The following is a 13804-nucleotide window of genomic DNA, read 5'->3' as shown; positions in this document are numbered from 1 at the left end:
CTCCCCCACCAAGGAAGACCAGAGGTACCTCCTACCGCTCCGCTTTCCTTCTGCATCAAAGATTAATACCGGATCTTACCCCGGCTGCTCTGCCTGGCCCTGGGCCTGTGGAGAGAGGCCTGTTTTCAAGTTTGAACTCCTCTGGACCCACCTTTTTCCAGGGAGATGTAGACCTGGGGTATTGTCTACGGGCAGGTGGCAACAGTAGGAGGGTTGAGTCCTGTGGGCACTTTGACCCCCTGGGTTGCCTCCCCCAGGGCAGAGATGAGCAGATGGCATTGCTAATTCCACGGTGACATCTGGGAAGGCCCCGCGGTAGGGTCCTCTCTCTGAAGGAAGCATCGTGGCATATGAACGCCCTTCCTGGGGGCCGAGCACCGGGGGTTAGAATATCCCGGGGAAGGTAGGCGTGAATCCCCGTTTGCCGACCCCAGGGGTGTCCCATGGGCGGTGTTGTGGGAGCCCTGCAGGCCTGCGGGGGGATCCCGCCTGCTGAGAAGCTGCCCTCTGCAGGCGCGCTGGGGCTTTGGGTCGCTGAGAGCTGCAGTCAGGAGTCCCCAGGCCGCCCCTCACGTTCAGTACTGTGCTAGAAGAACTCACGGGACTCAGAAAAGTTATTATGGTTCCAGTTTATTACAGCCAGATTAAAATCCGCAAAGACAAGAGGCGCACGGGGGGAGGTCAGGAGGGACCGGCCCGGAGCCCACAGGTGTCCTCCACGTGGTAGGGTCACCCAGCACAGAAGTTCGCTCAAGCCTTGGTGTCCAGGGGCTTTATTGGGGTTGGTCGTGTTCACTGCCTCGCCCCCGTGACTGACCCTAGTCTCGGGAGACACAAGCTGATGTCACGTGTCCCAGGGTCCCCAAACACAAATCACACGTAAGTATAGGCCACCTCGAGTGGCCCAAAGCCCTGGGTAAACAAACACCCTCGTCAGGGAGGACATTCCCAGGGCTTCAAGATCCCCTCCCGGGAGCTGGGCAAGGGTCAAACCTTTCTCTGGTCAAGGTGAGTCCTTTATTGCACAGCTGTGCAACAAACAACTTACTGGCCTTAGACGCCCATGTGTTTGCCTCGGTTCTGTGGGTTGACGGGGCTGGGCTGTGCGGTTCTCAACTTGAAGTCTTAGGCATTTGCGGTCAGGTGACATCTGGGGCTGCCGTCACCCGAAGACCAGCCTAGCCGCACGTCCGAGGTGGCTTATTCCAAGGCCTGGCCGCCGGTGTAGGCTGCCGGCTGGGGCCTGTCACCGGACCATCCACACACGGCCTCCACGTGGCTTGGGCTTCTCGCGGCATGGTGGCCGGGTCCCACGGGGCCGCGCGCACCCCACAGGTCCAGGTGGAAGCCCACACGTCTTCGTGAGCTGGTCTCGGAAGCCGCCCTGCGTCGCTGCCACCGCATTCTGCCTGTCGTCAGGTCCCTAAGGCCGACCCAGATTCAAGGGGGCAGGGAAATAGAAATAAATGCATTTGTTTATGCAAATGCCTGACTATTCAAAGTAGGTTTTCTTGGTTGAGCTCAAGATGCCAGAATTAACTTTAAGCTCAGAGATGCAGTTTTTTCCTGTGGAAAGAGGCCCGTAGCTAGCTATTTAATGTGTCTGCTTCCTGGCTTTATCTGTTAAGGATGGCTCGATTCTAGATTGTGTATTACTGGCATTCCTCATGAAATCCTGCTTGGTTTCTTTCCTTTTTTTCCTTTTTTTTAACCTTTTATTTGGAAACGAATTTAAGCTTAACAAAAAGTTGCAAGAGCTTGTATACCCTTGACCTAGATTCACCTACGCACAAACCATCGGGTGCCGTGGGCTTGACAGTATGTGCGTGTGGTGAGTGCACGCACCCCGTTTTGTCCCTGAGCTACTTGGGAGAAAGTTGCATAGCGCACATACGTCATGGGCCTTTACCCTGGTGTGGTTCCGTGTGATTCTCCTACGAATAAGGGTGTTCTCAGTAGGGCCGGGGGTGGGGGGTGGGGAGCGGTGCCTGGGTGGCTCACTTGGTCAAGCCCCAACTCTTGACTTCGGCTCAGGTCACGATCTCACGATCTCACGATCTCACGATCTCACGTTCATGAACTCCAGCCCCACCCCGGATTCCGTGCTGATGGCCCCGAGCCTGCTTGGGATCCTCTCTCTCCCACTCTCTCGGCCCCTCCCCAACTTGCTCTTTCTGTCTCTCTCAAATAAAAATAAACTTAAAAGAATAAGGGTATCCTCACAGACCCACACTACGCGTAGCCACCACTCACCCCACTTCGCTTACTGTGGAACTTCAGTTTCACAGGGATGGGATGTGTGTACTTAACGGCCACCCGCTGTGTACACATCCGTGTGTGTTGGCTGACCCAGTCATGCCCCGTGTTGTACTTAGCTGTCCTCTTTTTGGTCTTCTTCAATGTGGAATATTCCCTCAGTCTCTTGGTCTTCGATGACATTGACTCGACGAATACGATCCTTCCCCCATCCTACCCTGTAAAGAATGTTTACTGGGGTTTGTCTGGTGTTTCTTCATGAGATTCTGGTTGTGGATCTCTAGCTAAACAGCATGGAAGGGACGTGCCGAAAAACGATGTGTTTGTCGAATATGTTGGCGAATAATTTCCTCCCGGTCTTTCTCTCTCTCTCTCTCTCTCTCTCTCTCTCTCTCTCTCTCTCTTTCTTTATTGTGCTGAAATTTTACCCAGAACATAAAACTTCTGTTCTAAGTCTTCTCTCTCTCTCTCTCTCTCTCTCTTTCTTTATTGTGCTAAAATTTTACCCAGAACATAAAACTTCTGTTCTAAGTCTTCTCTCTCTCTCTCTCTCTCTCTCTCTCTCAGAAGGACAGAGGAGAGATGTGTTGTTGGGGGAAGATCTCAGGAAGTCCATTAAGTGTCTGTTTGTTTTTTAATCATTTATTTTTGAGAGAGAGACAGAGAGGGAGCGCGCGAGCAGGGGAGGGACAGAGAGAGACAGAGACAAAGAATCCAAAGCAGGCTCCGGGCTCTGAGCTGTTAGCAAAAACCCAATGTGGGGTTCAAACTCACGGACTGTGAGATCACTACCTGAGCCAAAGTCAGACACTTAACTGTCTGAGCCACCCAGGCGCCCCAGTAAGTCTGTAAGTTTTAAGGAATCAGTAGGGACAGATGTATATGAGGTCTGCAGAGGTTCAAGGCAGTTAGTTGAACAACAGAAAACTCACCAATGTCTAAATTCTGAAAAGGAGTTTGGCCAATAGATGCCCATGAAAACAAGTAATTAAGACGCAGGGCTGCAGATACTGAGATTCTGGTTAGAGATTGTCAGGGTCCCCGAGCTGGGGACACGGGAGGCACACAGGGGTGGTGGAGGGGGGAGGCATTGAGGTCAGGTGTAGACACCGTGACCTGTGGTCATATCAGAGGCCACTGGAAGGTCTTGGGGTTTGAGCAGGAACAAAGGTGGGGCCCCTGGAGTCATGGGCGTGAATGAGAGGCCCCTAAGATACCTCACTACCTGAGGAGGGCCCGCTGGACTGGGGGTTGGCTGCAAAGGAGAAGCCTCCCACCCCCGCTGGCCGCAGTGGACCCAGGCAGCTGCCCCGTTGGACAGAGTTGAGACTCGGAGGTGACAGCACCTGGGTGTTTCTCTTTCTCTTGGTTCCTTTCAAGCTGTCTTCTCTTCCCCTTCACGCCTCCCTTTCCCCCAACCCCCATCTGTCACAGGCATGATTAGGTCATAGGCCCAAGCTCTGGCCACCAGGGACAAGGAAAGTTTATTGGCCCCCACAGCACAGGGTGGGTGGGATGTGCTGATGTCAGGGGACATCAGGTGCTCGGCAGCCAAAGTGACAGATCGCCCCCGCTCCCCAACCACCACACGCTGCGCCTGTGGGGCCCTCTGCTCATAACCCTCCCGTAGCTCCCATCTCCGTAAAAGCCAGGTTCCTACAGGGCTCCTTGGTGTTCTGGAACCTTCCAGGCACGCTTGCCTCGGAGCCTTTGCATTTGTTCTGTCCTTTTCCACGGTGCTCTTTCTCGCCTACTTAAATATCTCCCCCCTGTCCTTCAGTCTCTGTTCAGAGAAGCCTGCTCCGATTGTACCAACTGAAACAGTGACAGTGCCCCACCCTCGCCACCTTCCAACATACTGTCCAACGTTTGCTGCTCACGTTTGTGGCTTGTGTCCCGACTAGAGCATTGGCCCCCAAGGGCAAGGGCTTTCTGTCTTGTCCACAGCTGTGTCCTCAGTGCTGGAACAGCCCCCGGCACAGTGTGGAACGAGTCACTGCCGTGATCCGTGCCCCAGATTGCTCTCCTTCTGGCATGGCCCTGCTTTTCCACAGCCTTCTGTGTGTACCAGCTGAGGCAGCAGAGAGGTGGAGCCGTTCGCCTCAGGGCACACAGCAGCGGAGTCAGGATTTGAGCCGCAGGTCTGCCTAAATCCAGAGTTAACAACCACAAGGCTAGAGGCCCAAAGGGTGAGAGGAGCCAGCTTGAGGAACTTGAACGTGAATGTGGGTGGAAGCGGTGGCCAGGGAGGGGGCGGGGGGGGGGGGGGGAGTGTGAGGGTCTACCTCAGGATGAACCTTCCAGGGTCCTGGGGAGCTCGAGGAAGCCTCAGACACTGCTGGGGGGCGGGGGGGGAGGTAAAGCAGGATTGTCATGGCGCCTCTGGGAACTGGCTTAGCAGCTCCTGACGCCCAGCAGCCCCACTGCCCGGTGACTGTGCGAAAGAAGTGAAGACAGGTGTTCACGCAAACACTCGTGCACGAACACTCACAGCAGCACTGTTCACAGTGGCCAAAAGGCCGGCACAAGGCAAACAGCCATCGGTGGTGGGCGGGTGAACAAAACGTGGATCCGGACCGGGAACTATGAACTCGGCCACTAAAAGGCACAGAGTTTCCACACGAGCTACGACATGAACCTTGAAAGCGCGCTAAGCAAAGAGGCCAGACACAGAAGGCCACATACAGTAGGATCCCAGTAGTAGGAAACGCCCAGGACAGGTACGTCCCTGGAGACAGAGAGCAGATTGGGGGTGGCCAGGGCTCGGGGAGGGGATGACGGGGGTGACTGCTAATGGGGCAGGGTTTCTTTCGGGCCAGGGGATGCTTTGGAAGTAGAAAGATCTGACAGTTGTATAACATTCTGAATGTACTAAACGCATGTGGATTGTGCACTTGATTGATTGAGCGCACGCCCGGGTGAGCCGGGGAAGGGCAGACGGAGACAGAGAGAATCGTAAGCAGCCTCCACGTCCAGCCTCGAGCCGACGCGGGGCTCCAGCTCACAACCATGAGATCGTGACCTGAGCCGAAACCAAGAGTCGGACGCTTAACCGACTCAGCCCCCCAGGTGCCCCCAAATTGTGCACTTTACAACGGCTTGCATGAGGGGCGCCTGGCGGGCTCAGTCGGTTAAGGGTCCCGGACACTCTGGGTTTTGACCCAGGTCGTGATCTCACTATTTGTAGGATCGAGCCCCACGTCGGGCTCCACATTGACAGCACGGAACCTGCTTGGGATTCTCTCTCCTCTCTCTCTCTCTGTCCCCCACCCCCCAAATAAATAAAAATTTAAAAAAATAATAACATAAGTAAAATGGCTTACACGGTAAATTCTATGTGTATTTCGCCATGATAAAAAAATAAACATGGGGCCGGCATTCGCAAAAACCAAAACAGGCATGCGCTTAAAAACAGGGATGTAGGGGGCGCCTGGGTGGCTCAGATGGTTAAGCGTCCGACTTCGGCTCAAGTCATGATCTCAGGGTTCGTGAGTTCAAGCCCCGCGTCCGGCTCTGGGCTGACAGCTCAGAGCCTGGAGCCCGCTTCGGATTCTGTGTCTCCCTCTGTCTGCCCCTCCACTGCTTGCACTCTGTCTCTCGCATGTCTCACAAATAAACATTAAACACATTTTTTTTAATTAAAAAAAAAAAAAAACCAGGGACATAGGATGAAGACATTGGGGGAAGGAAGTCAGGCAGCTCAGGAACACCGCTCCCCCTGGCCTTGCAGAGACCCTGGGTGGGTGACAACCTCGTGAGTCCCGTGGGCTCCCTCCCACCTCACTCCATCCTCCCTGAGGGAAGGCCTTCAAGGACCCCCAACACCAGTGCCGGCCGGTTTCCTCCAAAGTCGCGGGTTCGAGGGGTCAGTAACCTAACGGATGTGGATGTATGTTTGGGGGTGGATCATCATCCAACCCACTGTAATATATATGCCTGTGTCTATAGCCGTTGCGACATCCTTATCTGGCTCCAAATACGCATCTACAGCAGTATCCGTATCTCTAAGCCTATCCTTGTCTATATGCACATTATTACCCGTATCTGTATCTATATCCCTGTGTCTATGTGACCAAGGTTATAAGTATACGATAACAAGAGGAATTAACAAATAACAAGAGGAATTAACAAATAACAAGAGGAATTATCTTATTTGTGGTTGAAGGACCCTAGCTGATGTGTCTTTTTATGATTTTGTGTTCATCTAAATCCTTCCGAAGAGTATATGTTCGTTTCGTAATTAAAAAAAAAAATAAATAAAATAAAAAAAGAAATCTGTCACTCTTTTGAGGAATACAGAGAAACCTCCACGGTGTGCTCAGGATAAACCCCCTAGCAGAGCTCAGAAGGATTGGGCACAGTCTGGCCTCGTCCTGCCACAAACCCCCTTACCCCGGTTATAGCTAAATTCAATAACTTGAGTCTTTTATATCTATAGCTTATTTTGTTTTTAGGCTCTAAAACAATACTCTGCATTGCACGTGTCCATTGGCATGTGTTTGGATATATTAAATATGGGGGAGAGGGGGTGCGTGGAATCCATCAAATTCAGAGCGAAACCAAACTGAACATTAAAAAATAATACAGTAGCTGGGGCGCCTGAGTGGCTCAGTCGGTTGACTATCCGACTCTTGATTTCCGGTTGAGTATCCTGATTCCCAGGGTTGTGGGATCGAGCCCCGCATCGAGCTCCTTGCTGAGCGTGGAGCCTTCTTAAGATTGTCTCTCTCTCGTGTGATGCTAAGTGAAATAAGCCATACAGAGAAAGACAGATACCATATGTTTTCACTCTTACGTGGATCCTGAGAAACTTAACAGAAACCCATGGGGGAGGGGAAGGAAAAAAAAAAAAAAAGAGGTTAGAGTGGGAGAGAGCCAAAGCATAAGAGACTCTTAAAAACTGAGAACAAACTGAGGGTTGATGGGGGGGTGGGAGGGAGGGGAGGGTGGAGGATGGGTATTGAGGAGGGCACCTTTTGGGATGAGCACTGGGTGTTGTATGGAAACCAATTTGACAATAAATTTCATATATTGAAAAAAAAAAAAGATTGTCTCTCTCTCTCTCTCTCTGCCCCTCTCCAGCTCGAATTCTCTCTCTCTCATTCTCAAAAAATAATACAAATAATAATAATAAAGCAGCTAGAGAAATGAACGAGGCCAAAACTAAACGCGAGGTAACAATCGTGGCCCAACCCCACCAGTCAGAAATATCTGTAAAAATTCAAGTAAGTGTTTGGAGATTCAAGTAACAAAGCATCTGCTCCGATCTGGTCAGACTTCCCAGAGCCCTGCTGGGTCTCAGCCCAGGAGCTGGCGCTCACAGCTCCTTGGAAACCCTCTTCCCCACGCCTCTTCTGCAGATGGGGAGTCTGGTCTCAGGCCCAGCGCTCGCAGGGCGAGACCAAAGACTCCACAGTCACTGTCATTTTCCTGTCGTGGGACACGCTTGGCAACAGCGGTCTGTTAACCCCTGAAGAAAGTCAGGGCTAGTTTTCCCCTCTGGCTTCAGTCAGCAAACACTTTCTTCCATCATCTACACAAAACTTAGAGGGCGAGCCTGGGGAATCAAGTAAGAATATAAAGAGAAAAATAATTTGACGAGACGCTGTCATGGTAATGAGAGACCGTGGGCTTCCAGGCGAATGGAACCAACAGAAGAATTTTGAAACAAATCCACCTTCTTTTCTTGTCCATTATATCCTTTAGTTGCTAGCTGCCTAGTTGAAGACGTGAACAGAGCGGTTCACGGAAGATGATTTGCCAGCTTTTCATCAGAGCGACCTTACTGCTGTGGCCTATAGTCCGAACTCTTTTTTTGTTTTGTTTTGTTATTGTTTTTGTTTCTGAATTCTTATTAATTTCTTTATTAAACAATTTTTTAACGTTTATTTATTTTTGCGAGACGGAGTATGAGCAGGGGAGGGGCAGAGAGAGCGAGGGAGACACAGAATCCAAAGCAGGCTCCAGGCTCTGAGCTGTCAGCCCAGGGCCCAACGCGGGGCTTGAACCCACGAACCGCGAGATCGTGACCTGAGCCGAAGTCGGATGCTTAACCGACTGAGCCACACAGGCGCCCCTGGTTGGTGTTTTGTTTTGTTTTGTTTTGTTTTGTTTTGTTTTAAGAAAGAGGGGTGGAGGGGGGCTTGATCTGACAACCGTGAGACCATGATCTGAGCCGAAATCAAGAGTCAGACGCTCAACTGAGCCACCCAGGCACTCAAGAATTCTTATCTATGTCTACAGAATCTTATTCAAGCTAAGCTCTTGCCACAGTTTATTGTACTGTTTAGAAAACACTTTTCCCATTATAAAATATAATACTGTCCCAGTGCAGACGCCCTAGAAAACACAGAAAGTGCTCTCCACTGCCCGCAAACATTGCTGCTAACAAGTCCTTCCTGGCCAGTACCCGAATATCACTTCCCCTACCAGTAGGGGCAGTCTATTTCCCCTCCCTTGACTCTGGGAGGTTCCTGGTGACTTGTTTTGACCAAAAGAATATGGGAAGTGATACTGTGTCAACGTGGGGCCTAGGCCTTACCAGGCCTGGCCACTCCCACCATTGCCTTCTTGGAAACCAGCTGCCATTTTGCGCGGCAGCTTGGGCTTCCAGACTGAATAATGAAAGATCCCTTGCAGGGAGAGAGACCAGGTGGAGGAGACCCAGCTCGAGCATGCTGGCCACCAGCAACCCCCCTCCCGCCCCCACCCCGTCGCCAGCTGACCGCAGCCACAGGTGAGACCAACCGAAGAACCACCCAGTGAACCCAGTTGGAATTGGGTAATAACTGGGTCATGTAAATACGATTGTAACAATCATTACTGTCCCAAGGCCAAAGCTTCGGCTGGTGGTTATGGATAGTTGAAACAGATGACCCTCGTATGCCACCCCCCCACCACCCCCCAACCCGGAGAGGAACGCCGCTAACATTTTGATGTAGGTACCTCCACATTTCTTTTTCCTGTGCCCAAAAGCATAATTTAAAAATTAGCAACAGAGGGGCCCCTGGGTGGCTCAGGCGGTTTAGCGCCGGACTTCAGCTCAGGTCATGAACTCACTGTTGGTGGGTTCGAACCCCACATCAGACTCGCTGCTGTCGGTGCAGAGCCCGCTACAGATCCTCTGTCTCCCTTGCTCTCTGCCCCTCCCCCCACTCATACTCTGTCAAAAATAAATATTAAAAAAAAAAAAAAAAGGAATATGTGGAATCTACAAAATAAACATCTTGTCATTATTTTTGCATGCCAGGAAAACTATCCAAAATGACTCTATTAATAGTTGAGCTGCAGGGTCACCAGGGTGGCGCAGTCGGTTAAGCAGCCGACTTCGGCTCGGGTCATGATCTCGCGGTTCGTGGGTTCAAGCCCCGCGTCAGGCTCTGTGCTGATGGTGTGGAGCCTGCTTTGGATTCTGTGTCTCCCTCTCTCTCCGCCCCTCCCCTGTTCACGCTCTGTCTCTCTCAAAAAATGAATAAACATTAAAAAAAAAAAGTTAAGCTATAACAGGAAGGATGACAATGTTCCCCTCTCAGCCACCAGGAGGGATGCTGAGCTCCTCGGGGCTCTAAGGATCAAACCCAAATTGACCAACTTAACATGTTCATGCCGCGTTGCCTTACTACTTTGTCCGCAAGGCCCAGTGGACAGTAGCAACTTTTTCGAGCCCCTCCCCAAAATGTGTAAGCCAGGAAAAAAAAAAAAAAAAAAAGTATCGATTCCCTAAATCGGGAAAGAAACCACCAAAGCAAAGTTAGTGAATGCTCCTTTAAATGCCTGACAGTGAGGGGTGCCTGGGTGGCTCTGTCTGGTGAGCGTCCCACTTTGGCTCAGTCATGATCTCGCGGTTCCTGAGTCTGAGCCCGAGTTGGACTCTCTACTGTCAGCACGGATCGTCTGTCCCCCTCTCTCTCTGCCCCTCCTCTACTCGTGTTCTGTCTCTCTCTCTCTCAAAAATAAACATGAAAAAAATAATAAATGCCTGACAGTCAAGTAACCATTAAATATGCCTACATGTCTCTACATTTGAGAACAATTTAGGTTAGCTTTGCCTCAGTCCGCAAGAATTCTTGAGAGGGCAGGGTGAGTGCAGAGAAAACAGAGCCAAACTTAAATGAAAATACTGCTGTGGAAAAGAGTCTGGCAGTTCCCCAAGAGGTAAAACAGACTTACCACATGTGAGGGGCTGACTTGCGTCCCCTCCGAGTTCGTATGTTGAAATCCTAACCCCTAGCACCTCTGAATGTGAGCGAACGGGGACAGTGAGAGGTGGTTAAATGAAATCAGTAGGGTGGACCCTAACCCACTATGACTGGTGGTGGAGGGGCAGAGAGAGAGGGGGGGAGAGAGAGAGAATCGCAAGCAAGCTCCATGCTATCAGTGCAGAGCCCCACGCGGGGCTCAATCTCATGAACCATGAGATCATGACCTGAACTGAAACCAAGAGTCAGATGCTTAACCCACTGAGCCACCCAGGGACCCAAGGTTGTTTTATTTTATTTTTTTTATTATTTATTTTTAAATTTATTTTTTTATTTTTGAGAGAGAGAGCAAGCACGCACAAGGCGGGAGGAGCAGAGACAAAGAGGGAGACATAGAATCCAAAGTAGGCTCCAGGCTCTGAGCTGTCAGCACGGAGCCCAATGCGGGGCTCAAACCCACAAACTGTGAGATCATGACCTGAACTGAAATCAAGAGTTGGGCACTTAACCAACTGAGCCTCCCAGGCGCCCCCCAGCTCATGGTTTTTTAATGGTCATGCAACAGTCCATGGAGTTTACAGGTAGTAACTAAACTGCTATAGTTAAACAGCTGTTTTTTTGTGATTAACATTGTCAACTGAAACCAGACCTATATACATCACAGTGGCGTCCACCAATGGTGGGTGCTCTCTTGGATGGATGGATGGATGGACGGACGGACTGATGGAAGAATCAATGAATTCATTAATCAATGAATCAATGAATGGCAGGAGTGGTGCTGCTGAAGCCTGCCTGACATGACTTTTAAGAGTTTGGAATTTGAGTATGTGAGACCCATGACTTCCTGTCCTTCCACTTCCCTGCTTAGTGGACTTGGCAAGCTCCCCCACCCTTCTCCCTACCAAGCCTCAAGTTTGTCATCTGGAATATGGGTATATTAATAGCATCACCCAGCTTTCTCATTTCTCCAGTCTCACAGGTGTAAAGCAATAGCTCGTTGTTATTTCTTTCATATATCTCTAATTTCAATGATTTTTGAGCATCTAACCATGTTCAGATGAGCCTTTGAGCTGCCCTCTCTTTTACATTGCCTGTTCGTATTCTCACCCATTTTTGTCTTGTATTTGCCTTCTTTTTCTCCTTGATTTGCATGAATGCCATGTACATTTCTCATAGTGTGTTCCCAACATGTAGCAATTTGTGGTGCTCCTTTTCCATTCTCTGTGTCTTTACTGTGTCTATAATGAGACATTAACAGAAACGCTTGATCTTTAGAATTTTTGTCCCGCTTTATTGATATAAATTGATATAATTGATATATAGCATTGTGTAAGTTTAAGGTGTGCAATGGGATGATTTAGTATATGTATATACTGCAGAACGATTACACAATAAGGTTAATTAACACACCCATCACTTCACATAGTTACCATTTATTTTGTTGTGCGTGTGTGGTGAAAACTTTTAAGAGCTGTTACTCTCTTAGAAACCCTTAATTTTGATATAATCAGATTTCACCTGGATTTTGCCTGATGGCTTATATTTTGAAGTTTTGTTTAAGACGTACTTCTTGCTTACCCCAAATCCCCAAGTTCATTAGGATAGTTCCCTGCATCCTAGTCTTCTGAGCTAGATGGTTGTGTGTGTGTGTGTGTGGGGGGGGGGGTTTGCATAGAGTTCTAGAGTCCACCTTTGTGCAGAGCAGTGTGAATTAGGGATTTGATTAGGGAATTAATTTATTTAATTTATTTAATTAGGGAATTAATAAATGTATTTATAAGTATTATAAATATATAATATATAATATTATATTTTAAATATAATAATTTTATTATTATTTAAAAATTTTATTATTTATATATTATACATGATATAAATATATTAATTAAATTAATTTAATTAGGGAATAAATAAATATATAATATAATATAAATATAAATATATAATATTATATTAATTATTTATATATTATACATAATGTAAATATATTTATTTTATATTTATATTATATATAATATAATATATTTATTTATTATTTATTTATATTTATTATTTATATATTATACATGATATAAATATATTAATTAATTTAATCAATTTAATTGGGGAATTAATAAATATATTTTATTATAAATATATAATATATATTATATTTATTTTTATTTATTATTTATATATTATACATAATATAAATATATTTATATTATATATATTTATTTATATTTATTATTTATATAGTATACATAATATAAATATATTAATTGATTTAATTAGGGAATTAATACATATAAATATATAATATATATTACATTGTATTTATTATTTATATATTATACATAATATAAATATATTTATTTTATATTTATATTATATATAATATAATATATTTATTTATTATTTATTTATATTTATTATTTATATATTATACATAATATAAATATATTAATCGATTAATTTAATTAGGGAATTAATAAATATATTATTATTATAAAATAAAATATGTTTACTCATCTTTTCGTGAACCATCTGCGCTTTTCAAACAAAAACCTCCTCTGACAGTTATCTGTTTATACCTTAAAAAGCACCAGTACTGTGGTTGCCAAACCAGGAGCTAGTGTGAATTTTTTATTGAAACACAGCGCCATCTGTCGGACACTGTGCGAACTACCAGCTCAGGTAGTTCGCTGCTCGACCGCTTCGCGCCAGGCCTTTCGATGACGTCATATGTTCGTGAAGCTGCGTTTTCCTGGGTTGCAGAGAGTAAAAAGCAAACCCCAGGCGAAGATCAATGCGACAGTGAGCGAAAGCGGCGGTGCTCAGTTCGATCTCAAGGTTTGAGAAGTTGTGCAGCGCCCCCACCGGCGCACACATCCCATTAGTAAATAATTATGCTTATTTAAGAATGAAATTAAAATACTGGCTTTTTCTTTCAACTTATATATAAATATATTTATTTCTTTTCATATGGTTACTAAGCCGTTAGGACATAAGGACTTACCAGGTTGTTTGGACCGAACTGGATAATAAATGAAGCTGTTAGGTATTTATTTGGGGGCACCACGGAAACATGACCGAAACATTAAGAGCCCATGCCCAGAGCAAGTTTGGGGCTGCACAGGGATTGAGAGCTGGGGTCCTGGGGTCAGAAGACCTATGTCTGCAGCCTCCCCTTGCCACTCTTGGAACTTCTTGGAACTTCTTTGCCCGTCAAACGGGAATCATAAACGTGATGGAAATTAATGAGACAAGTTCAGGTAAAATTCTTAGACCATTCCCGGCATGTCGTTAAAGGCAATGGATGGCAGATTTATACTTATTTCTTTCGCGAACCAAAATGGAGTCATTCAACA

Source organism: Panthera onca, chromosome E2 (genome assembly GCF_046562875.1).
Source record: "Panthera onca isolate mPanOnc1 chromosome E2, mPanOnc1 haplotype 2, whole genome shotgun sequence".
NCBI classification, from domain to species: domain Eukaryota; kingdom Metazoa; phylum Chordata; class Mammalia; order Carnivora; family Felidae; genus Panthera; species Panthera onca.
This window is presented reverse-complemented; position numbering follows the sequence as displayed.